Source organism: Mustela erminea, chromosome 8 (assembly GCF_009829155.1).
Source record: "Mustela erminea isolate mMusErm1 chromosome 8, mMusErm1.Pri, whole genome shotgun sequence".
NCBI lineage: Eukaryota > Metazoa > Chordata > Mammalia > Carnivora > Mustelidae > Mustela > Mustela erminea.
This window is the reverse complement of record NC_045621.1, coordinates 85,712,759-85,724,573: the sequence shown is the minus strand read 5'-3', so window position 1 is coordinate 85,724,573 and position 11,815 is coordinate 85,712,759.

Genomic DNA, 11,815 nt, shown 5'->3' with positions numbered 1-11,815 from the left:
TCATGTGTCGTTTGGCAAATCATAAAGGAGGACATGCGTTTAGGAAAATTCAGCACATTGGTTAAAACAAAGCCAAATACTCTAAATATTGTTTTTGCTTTACAAATATGTGGTGCGTGGTATATGTCTCTTTTATATTCTCATCTTACTGCCACAGAAAGAAAAGAAGAAAGTGTTTTTTAAATATGATCAAGGAGAGGATGGAAAGACTAAAGTACTAAATAATATATTTTCTATTCCAGTGGAGACCTGTATGCACATAAACCTAGAATAGCATCAGAAAATGGCTGGTATTAAGAGGAGAGAGAACAAATAGTGGAGCCAGCAATTTCTGTGGGTAAGAAAGAAGGGTATAAAACAAATTTATGAGATAAAATGTATTTGCAAAGGTAAGTGTGCCAGGAGATAATTTTCATGGGTATATCAGCCTCTGTACTTTAAAGAAGAGGTTAAAATTAAATAGAAGTATAGACCGTAGGGGTTTTGGTGAGGTTTTCGGTAAAATCTATTATTTAAAATAAATTGGAACCCTAGCTGGGTGGAACCTATCACTTACCAAATATAAAAAGGCGTGAAAAAACCACCCATTACCTTTTTCAGTGCTATTAAATGCCAAGTATCTGGTGCTGAAGTGAAACTATTATGGTCAGATTGATGCCGTACATGTCAAGCCACCATTCTCAGCAATGGCAATTGCTTAGATTGTTAAAACTAGCTTTGGTTGTGATAGCACATTTATGATCCAGCCTTAAGGAATTCCATCCACTGACAGCCAACATCCACTTCTTCATGACTGAACCACAACACAAATGTCACATCTTCTATTACACATTACAGTGCTGTTTATAAAATGCTTTCGTTTGCAACATCTTCCATGATCCTTGGTTGTATCTGGTTCTGGTTGTAAACGGGAACAGTTACAGTTTGTCATCTGTCCTGGGCCCTGGTGGTAGCTTCAGCAACCTGGTCTCTTTCAAGGGGGCAGAAATATTCCTCATGCTTCCTCATAACATTTCAGGAGCATCTTCTTTATGAAACAGATGCTGCAAATCAGTATTTTTAAGTATAGTCCCTTGAAGTGAAGTGAAATGAAAGTGCGTTCCGGAGCAATTAACCCTCTTTCTCCCTGAACTTATCATGATGCCACATTTTGGATCCTAGGAGCTTTAGACATTCTGTTGGAGATGGGGAAGCATAGGCCTGGGGAATAAGGACGGTGGGATATTTACAATCATTTTGTCCTGGTAAAGGTTTGTAAAAAAAATAAAGCGTTTATTAGAAGAAATGGTGGTGGGGAAGGGGGAATGTTTTTCACACCTGTTTTCACACTTCTGAAGTGATAAGTCCAGCCCTCACAAAATAAAATGCAGGTTTCACACTGAACCCACCCAGGCATATTCCTATAGTGTCCTAAGCCATTTATTCTTTAAGAATAGATGCGCCTGGCTGGCTCAGTCAGAAGAGCATGCAACTTTTGATTTTGGGGTCATGAGGTCAAGCTCCACGTTGGGTGGTTGGGTATAGAGATGACTTAAATAAATAGAAACTTAAAAAAAAGAAAGAGAAAACAAGGTCTCTTGTACAAATCAGCAGCTGGAAAGATCTCCACCATCTTTGCTTTGTACTCCTGTCTTCCAGATGTGTGAACCATCTACTATATGTCACGTATGGATCTCCAAGGCAATCTTCTAGGTTTCCAAAGACTTTGGCTCTAGATAAACAATCTTTTTCTTTGTCTTTTTTTGATCTAAATACTCAGTGAATCAGGCACCCGAGTTCACGATTTTACCAACGAGATTCCCACGTCTTTTATACGTCTTAGCTTCTCTTGGCCACCATTTCTATCCTTCCCCAGTCACTCACTGACATGGGTATAGCTTATTTCTCACCATCTTTCATCTCTCAAAAGGGCTTATTTGATCATAACCTAAAGTCACAGATGTTGTAAGAGGAATTAACCTCAGAAATCATGTAGGGCAGTATCTAACAACCAGCTCACAGAACTCTTGATTTACCAACCCTTCAAACTCGATCTTTACCATTTTTCTCCAGCTCAGTAACTGCCAACCTCATCTGTGCTGGTGCTGGAAAGAAAAACTAGGACTCATCTTCGATTCGTGTTGTCTTTACCACCCTGGGTCCAATCTATAGTAAATCTTATCTTTTTGCTATCCTGAACATGTCTAGTACTACTCCAAGAGCCACTGTGATCTCTTGCCTTGGTAGAGTAAGAGCATAGATTTCATCTCCTTGCGGCTGAATGTCTCACCTTTCCCTGTGTTATTTTCTGTAGACTACTTTTTGAGACTTTGTCTATTGATTTTCTTCCTTTACAATTTTCTGGCTCTGCTCCCCTTCCTAGGATGTAAGTTCCAGGAGACTGGTAGTGTTGGGTATAGAGTACACTATTTAACATATGTAATTATGCCTGGGACATTGTTGGCTTACAAGGAATAGTTGTTGGATAAATTAATCTCCTCCTTCACAGACTGGAAATATGGGTCACAAAGAAGTTACATAAATTTCCTAGGCTCACCAGATGAGTTTGAAAGTTTACAACTAGAGCATGGGTCTCTTGACCTAAAGAAAAGTGAGAAGTAAGCAGTCTTCTCAGCACTGCCAGGAAACCTTGTCATAGATTGGGTAGATCTGCCTGGGGAAAGAGACCTCATCCAAGCACCAGGAGGAACTCTGATTAGCTGATTCAGGGAAACAATAAATAAAAGTAACATTAGGTTTTCTTTCTTCCTTTCTTCCTTTCTCTCTCCCTCCCTTCCTTCCTTTCTCTCTCTTTCTCTCTCTCTCTTTCTTTCTTCCTTTCATTCTGTCTCTCTCTTCCTTTCTTTCTCTCTCTCTCTTTTTCTTTCTCTTCCTTTCTTCCTTTCTCTCTTTCCCTCGCCCCCTCCCTCCCTCCCTCTTTTTCTTCAAGGAGCAAAGTTACCAGAGTTCTTGCAAGTGTAGAGTCCAAGCACCTGCTGTGAGTCTCAAAATCAGAGGTATAGAAAGTTTCTAGAAATTCACCTGGATACTCAGTACCATGAATGTCTCTAGAAAAAGGGAGGCTACTCAGTAATGGAACTCAAGCAGATCCTAGGCTGTGCTCCAACCTACTGCCTTACCACCAAATGTTCACTGCTGTACCTACTCAAGCACAAACCTCCAGCTCCATGTTTACTCAACTCATACTTAGTGAATAACATACCTATAATGGCTTTCTCCTCACAACTACGAATATTTTTGAAAAAAGAGTTTCAGTGTTTTATATTAATCAGAATGCTACTAACAGCTAGTTATTAAAAATTAAATTGGATCAGTCTTAGCCTAGATTATATATGAAGGTCTTATATGACCTTATATGGTCTTATATGAAGTACCATTGACATTTTGAGGCTTCTGAGGTAACTTGGTATGTGGTCCCTCAGGGTTTCACTTGCAACTAGGATGAGTTTGCTTGAATAGAGACTCTATCTCCTTTCATTGTTTTGTATTGTATTTATCATCTTCTTATCTTCACTATGTGCCAAACAGTTTTCCATGGAATGATTTATCCTAATAATTAAAAGAAGGCAATATTCTTTTGGTGGATGACTGTTTTGTTTGAGTTATAAAATATAATTTGCTTTTTTCTTTGTACCATTGTTCCAGAAGAGATTCATCTTTAATTAGTTTGAGGTGTACTGTGGCTTACCTTTGTCTCCAAGTAAAAGGTTTTTCTTTTTCAAAATCAGATGAATTCTGAGTTGACAAGGTAAAAAATCTGCAGTAAGATTAAAAATGCTAGGATTTTCCATTAAGAAGCTGCTTCTAGAAGTTGCTATAATTTAGCACTTCAGGTACTGAACACCTATTAAAGAAATGCTTGTTTGCATTATGCTAGATATAAATTAGGTGACTCACTTTCTCCATCTCTTTCTCTATATTTATTTTTAATCCTGTTCTAAAGCAGGAACTAAGACCAAATGAAATTAAAGCATTCTTTTGGTTTGATTGGTCTAATATTCTTCAACAAGCTGAGTATGACTCACAGCCTATCCCCCTTTTATTAGTAATTAAACTGAGACACTGAAACATTATGTAAACTCATAATAGCAGATTAAATATCAAGGCTGTAGCCCACTGAACAGCACAGCTATGTTTAAACTGATACCTTCAATCCTCAGAAAATTTTAATATTTCACCTTATAGGATTGCTACAGAAAAATGGAGTGATTAAAAACAATCATTGTATTTTATTTTCATTTTTGTTGGACAGGGGTTTTCACTTTGAATGGTAAAGAACGTGAGATAAATAATGTGCCTCTAACATTTTGTTCTGTTTTGTTTTTGCTGTAGTGACAAATGCTTCTGTAGTGTGGTGGTGGCCATTTCTTCTTATTAAAAAAAAAAGACTTTTTCTCTTGACCAAAATAATTACTATCCAGTACAGGAAATTTAGAAAGTATAAGCATATAAAAGTAAGAAAGTAAGGAACAACTCATAATCCCACAATGAAAAAGTAACCATTGCTAGTATTTTGGTTCACATGCTTCTAAACATTTCATCTATGCATGTTAGATTATGCGCACTTTAAAGATGTAACTCCACTGTAAATTAAAAAAAAATCCCTTTTCATGTAAGAACATATATTGAATGATTTCAGTGTCATTAGGTAGTCTTTCACCATGCTGTTTATCTTGCTGTACCATTTTTTATTTAATCAGTCCCCTATTGTTGAGTATTAGGTTGTTTCCAGTCTTTTTCAAGATTATAAATACCATTGGCATAAATGTTCCATGTAGCCAAATATTTGCCCATATTCTTGACTGCTCTTTTAGAATAGATTTCTAGAAGTGGATTGTTGAGTCAGTATGTATGGACTGTAGGCTTTTAGTTCATATTAGCATCCTTTTCCTCAGAAATGTTACACTAATTCATATGCCAATTTGATTATGGCTTATTATTTTGGTATTTTCACACAGCTATTCCTTTTATGGCAACCAAACATACTGGCTGTGAGGTGCTCTAAACTGCTCATGTAAGAGGGTTGAAAAATAATTAACAAAATTCTACAATGCCTTGATTATTTCAGTTATATTAATTTGGCATAATTCTTCTTTTGGTCTGCTTTTGGCTAGTTGTATCTGGATCCATCATATTTTTTACTATCCTTCTGTAAGAGGCCTCCAATAAATTGAAAAAGGGAGCCTGTCAGTTGCAGTCTAATATGGTATATTAACACTCAATCCAAATTCAGGCAAATGTCATCTGTTAATCGTAGGCCAATATAAGAAGCAAGAGTTGTGAGGATATTAACCAGGAAAAGGTTCCAGGATAACTCTGAAGCAGAACCTGTAACCTATTCACCCAAGAGGATATCATACAAATTAATGTGCTCACCGTTAAAACAGGCAAAGCTTCCAAAGCTCAGCTAGATTACCTGCTCAGATGGCATCAGTAGGAAGAAGGCTCAGACAAAATTTCATCTCTTAATTTTATTTCTTGTCTCTTCTAAGCTTACTTCCCTTTTTTTTTTTTTTTTTTTTAAATCTTAAGTGGGTATGGTAGAGATTAGGCATCTCTGACACTTTTTAGATTCCAAATTATGAAAAAAACAAACAAACATTGATACTGGTATTTTCATGAGTATCTCTTAACCTCTCTATAAGTTATAAAGTCTGTTCATGAGTCATGCACCAGCAGATAAAAACAATTAAAATATCAAATCTTTCCCCGCTTCCAGCCCTAAAAATGTTTCTAGGCTCAAAAAGGAACTAGGTTCTCGGCAATTTTAACCTAAAATGCTTCTTCAGCTTTTCTTAGACTCTGGCCATCTCAAAATGCAACTGAAGACAAAATTGTCCCATAAGTTTAATTTTTGGTGATTGAACTTACATCTTAAAAACTAAGCTGTTTCACTTCCTTAGAAAAAGCAGATTTCTTGAAGATCGGTTTCCATTCCATGTTTGTGATTCCTAAAGCACCTAATCTTTGGTGTATATTTGTGTGGAATAAATAAGAATGTTCTGTGGCCTCACAGAAGCAGGATAGAACAATTACCAGCAGCATACGTGGTGGGGAGCACACCTAGGTCTATGCAGGGGTCAGAATACCCAGCTTCTCTTTCCTGTTGTGCCAGCTGACTCACAGGGTCACTTTTGACAGTTAATCAATCTCTTCGAACTTAAGTTTTCGTAGTTATAAAATGATGACACAAGTTTTCTTCCTTGAGAACAGAGTGTTTTGAACATCAAAGGAAATGAAATAGAATATTGTGTAAGGTGATTAGTACATTTCAAATGAAAATTATTACTATTTTGAAGACATGTGTTTTCCTTATTGGAGTTCTTTATTCTTATTTTCCAGTGTTGGGGGTGGAATGATAACTTAAGTCAACAGTCTCTGTATATAGTCTTATTTTATCTTAAATTTTGTAAGTAGAGGTTTTTACTAAATATATATATATATATATATATATATATATATATATATATATATAGTGATTTAATTATCTTTCTCTTCCTTTCCTTCCTTTTTTAATTGAAAGATAACACACTTCTATAAAAATACCCAATTCATAGACGAAGAAGCCCATGTAAACAGCATTGTAATCTAGGGATAGCACTCCGGAAGTTTGCCTCACACTTTTTCCAACCTGCTACCTAATTCTCCTCACCTCCAGGAGGCCAGGATCCTGGATACCAGGATCCAACTCTATTAACTTATTTCCCTGTGATGTCATGCTAAAATGGAGTGGAATCAGGGTGCCCACTAAGCTGTGTGACATAGCAAGTTGCTCATGGTTTCTTAGCACCAATTCTTATCTTTAAAAATAAGGAGGTTGAACTTTTAAGGCACCCACCCCCATCTCAACATTTAAAGATTCTTCCGAAGGGCACAGTTTATGTAAGTTCAACACGTTCTGTGATTTTGTTAACTTAGGTGGAGCTTCTCAGAATCCATGTTTTAAATGAGAGGTAGTCAATTAACTATCCTCTCCCATAAATTCAAACAAACCATGAACCCTATGGACTGTGTGATAAACATGGTCCCAGGAGGAGTGGGTGAGTGAGGACTAATGCGTGGAGGAGCTGTCCCCTACAGCACTGGGAGGATTGCCTCAGAGGATTCTCCTCTGTGTGATGAACTGGTCAACATCACAGCAGCAGCAGAAAATCCTTTGTATTTTGACTGTCTTAGATCCCTCATTCAGGTTTGGGATGGATATGGACTCCTGCCTTTTAGCAACTAAAATACTGTCTGACAAGCAAAATGGAATACTTAAGTAATAAGATTAAGATTTCCTTTTGCCTCAGTGATACACTATCAAGAAGGAACCTATAGTTCTATGATTTCTGTCCTCAGAATCTGAATGAGATGAGGAAGAACAAATGAGGATAACTTCCTCCAAGAGTCAAAACAGTAAGCATTGCCACCTTCCTCCACAGTCTTGTGACATGTGCTCTGAGTCGAGTTTCCTATGGTTTTAAGAGCCTCTTCGCATGAGGGATTTATTTAGATACTTTTATTTTGTTATCTCTCTTGAATGGTTTCTTCAGAGAGAAAGATTTGTATTTAATACCAAGCAAACAGATGAGTGAATGACAACCTACTTTTCAATAGGACTAGAAACTGGATACTTATACCCCTGAGGGAAAGTGTACAAATCTCCAGGATGCAGGGGGCAGGTTACCCATGTACTTCCTGTTCTAGGCTTGAAGAAAGACATACACCTTTCTCTGTGACCCGAAGTGAGGTTTTCCTCAAGAAGCTCATATAAGTGAGGTAAGAAGTCAACTCTCTATTCCTTGAGAAACACTGGATAGAACCACATGGCCCCAAAAGAGAATAAGAAAATGATTGTTCCCAATCGTGGTGGCTCCAAGTACATTTTTCAGATCATGGTTTTGGCTGCCCAGGATAAGGGCATGGTGAGCCGCAAGTTCACAATACGGTATTGTCACATCTTGATCCAACTTTAGCAGAGATAGGAGACACAGTTTCTTCTCTGGACTCTTGTGGAATGTGACTTTCAGCTCCTCCTACATGGAAAACCCATATTCAACTGGCTATGGGCGTTGTCTCTCTGAAGCCTTGTTGCATGAGGAGAACACTTTCTGCTTACCTTTGAGAAAATTGCTTAAATACAATGGCACTCCCAACCAGCATTTCCCCCAGCTCCTCTGATGTCAAACAAAAAACCCAAACCCCAAATCTAAACACCAGACAAGTAGCTTGAAAAATGAAAATAAATTTTTAAATCCAAAAGCCGTGTGCTTCTGTGATTGAAAATCTTTTTCTTAGCGCGTGGGAGCTGCTTTCATCATTGCTGGTCATATGTTTTTGTTTTTCATTTCTGGTGGAGAAGTTTTCTAGGGTATTTTTCAAACTTTCCAGCTTAGCAAAGCGTTGGCTAAAATTGAAAAGAGAACTAGGCGTTGGGTCGGAGGCAGCATTAGGTTTGTTCTGGTGGGGGGTGGGGGGGCAGGTTGCTGACACAGCGAAAATAAGACAAAACATTTGAAACTTCTGGCTTTGTACTTCTCAAATGCCTCTTTTAGAAATCGCTTAAGTCGTTATTAACATCCACCACCCACCTTCCCTTTTTGGTCCTGACATTGGGTAATAATAGATAATGTTGACATATGTTCCCTGCTGGTCAGAAATACTATACTTCTGTGAAAGGTAACATTTTCAAGCTATGACAAAATGTATTTTACTTGGACAGAACATTCGTTATTGGACTAATCTCAGAATGTGGGCTGTGGGGTAAAAGTTTTAACATTTTAGTTGTGGGAGAAAGTTTGTTGGAAGAGTAAAAGCATCAGTATGGGGTGTGTTTAGCTTTCACCATTTCTAGAGGTATTGGCTCGATGTCAAACTCTTATGTCCTTAGGAATGTAAAGGAAACATTCCCAGTATGTATGAAGAACAGCTGTCCATGGACACAGCAACTTTTTAAAAATGATTATACCCAACTTTACTGCAGTATGGATTATGGAATCAAAAAATATTTTTCACTGTGTACCAAAGAATTCTGTTTTACGGGCCAGTTTTAAAGCTTTTAACTGCATGAGACATATGCTGCAGTTCTGTTGTTTGTTCTCCATGTGATGTACTCTGAAATATGTAAAAGAGAGAGAGAGAGAGAGAGAGAGGAGAAAAGCATGCAAATTCTTCTGATCAAATGTGGTCCTCAAAACTACTTTTGAAACTAATTTAGGGGATGAGTAAGGAAATGCCCCAGCTGGCTTCCACGCTACTGAAGTCTGAACAGCACTTTGCAAAACTGGAAAAATTGATTTTGTTTTGAAGGCTCACACAGACTTTTGTGTTGTGGAAATTGGACAGAGTTTTTATTGAATCTGGTCCTTTGTGTTTTATGACAGTCTGAATGGGTGTTAAGATTCCACGAATAAATCTCTTGCCGTTTCTGAGATTTCTGATATAAACATGGGCTCTGTCAATTTGTTCTCTGCACAAATGTCTTTTTGAATGTTAACAAACATGGCGCATTGACGGGTGGGCTGGCCAATGGGAGAGCAGTCTGCCGTACTTGGTAGGACATATTGTTGATTTTTCTTTTGTTTCTCGAAGTTGTGGCCCTTCAGAAGTAGTGGTTGCTGGGGGGGTATGGTGGTGGTAGAAGAGAATGAGGACTCCATGACAAAAAAGAGGTTAGGCTGTTGGGGAAGTGGTGTTAATGGCCTTCAATTGAAAGTCTGGCCAAGATACCACAATAAGGCGATTGTGGGCTGGCCTTCAGGAAATGAGTTAGTTATCTTCCTCAGGGCCTCAGGTGAGTCACTGAGAGGAACATAGATGGTGATGGCGAGAATACGTTTTAAAAATATAATCTTCCTACATTCTGCATCAGTTTGTAATTTTTGAGTGTCCTTTAAACTCGAATGTCAAATGGATAATACCCTAAAATTAGTTTCCAAGTAAATACTGTAATTTAAAGCAGGCAAGAAAGCCAAAAAAAAAAAAAAAAGGTCTCCATTTTTATAATAAAAATTAGGTCATGCTCTATATAAACACTTTTGAAAAAGAATCACGATTGAGTTTCAGGACATGTTGTGTTCCACAATTAATGGTAGTGAAAAATTACATATTGTATAATTTTGAAGTTTTCTAATGTATAACTATCATTATAGTTACCTTTCTGAACCTAGTATTGGGTTTTCATTTTGAAACACAAGTCCAAGTCTCAGTGGCCTAAATCTTATTCTTCAGATATTTAATGCCCAGACTAGAGATGTGATGGCTCATTTTTCTTGCATCAATAAGAATTTATTATGTGGTTAAACTGCCAAACAACATCCAACTCTTTACTTAGCTTGTACATAATTGCCCTCCTAGCGTGGTTAGCGGGTATATGGAGCCATTGCCTCACCATATTCTGCCCTACACGCTGCCCTTCATGGAGACTTGGTAAAGGATCTGAGTAGTCATTTTGGTGGAATTTACATTCATGATAAAATCAAGGAGCTAATGGGGATGCTTCATGGGAGATTTTAATGCACTCTGTTATTGGCATTATAAATTGGGCCAGTTACTTGATGTGCTTCTCTTTGTGGGCCAAATTTTGCCCTCTGTTTCTTACTTGAGATTCCCACTGAAGTAGTAATTACCAAGTGGAAGAATCCTAAAAATGTTCAGCCAAATTCTGTTCTAAGTTGCTATCATGTAACTCCCAATGAAGTTAATTATGACTTAGTAAGAACTAGTGCTACAGCGTCTTAAGGGCTTTGGAATTCTGTGATCTGCCATCCAAGACACCAGGCCAACAGTCTGCCTTTAAATATCTCATTTTAAGAGGCAGATTGACTCTGTAGAAGGTAGACATGGTTATTCTGTAACTACATATGAAATGGGACTTAAGTAGTAGAATTTAACATATTTGAACTCGAGAAGTTTGATCTTGTTGCAGTTTCCCTCTTTGGGGGAGAGTTTGTTTTATAGAAACCTTAATTCTCTCTTGCATGAGAATCCATTGGTATGAGTTACCTCCTGTCCCATTTTCCCAACATCCCTTAACTGTAATAATATGTAATTTTTATTTCCATTAATTGTAAAACATTTGCTTAAGTCATCACTGCATAGCTATTATTTCCTGGAGCTAAACCATTATCTTCCTTAAATACAGATGTTTATATTATGCATAATATAATTCCTGTCATAAGAATTCATTATAACTTTTCAAAATAGTTTGGTCCTCATTTAGCATATGTCTCAGTTTAGCCTTTTATTATTTTTTAAATGGGTAAAAAAGGGCCCCATGACCTATTGAATTTGTAGCCTTTTGTCATCGTGCGCATGGGGTAAAAGGGGCAGGCCATATTGCCCATAGATTTGGTGTGAGCAGAATATACTACAGTTAGAACCATTTATTGGATTATCTCAGATTAAGAGTCTTCTGAAAGTTGGTATGTAGAGCTGCCCAGCCTTTGGGATCTGCTGGTTTGTTCCTGAGACTGGTGGTCTAGGGAGTTTCTTGAGGTATACATTAGGAAGCAGACAGGTCAGGGAAGGTGGTACATAATGACCAGTTATAGATCCTGTAGGAACTCCAAATTGTGACTGGATTCACATTAAAAGCCATTCTACGTTAGGCTGCAGAGCAATCAACTCATCCTTAGAGAAGACTGGGCGTGACAAGAACTGATTTTACTTGACTTCAGGGTTGCCGAAGTTCAAAGCTGGCTTTCTATATGTTGCTAACAAAGCTATCAGGGTAAAAGGGGCATTGAGAATTCAATGTCAAAGTTACAAGTACTAGATATCAGGCTAGAAGAAACATCCATCTTTCCTCCCTCTGTGTTCTTTCCCTCCCTTC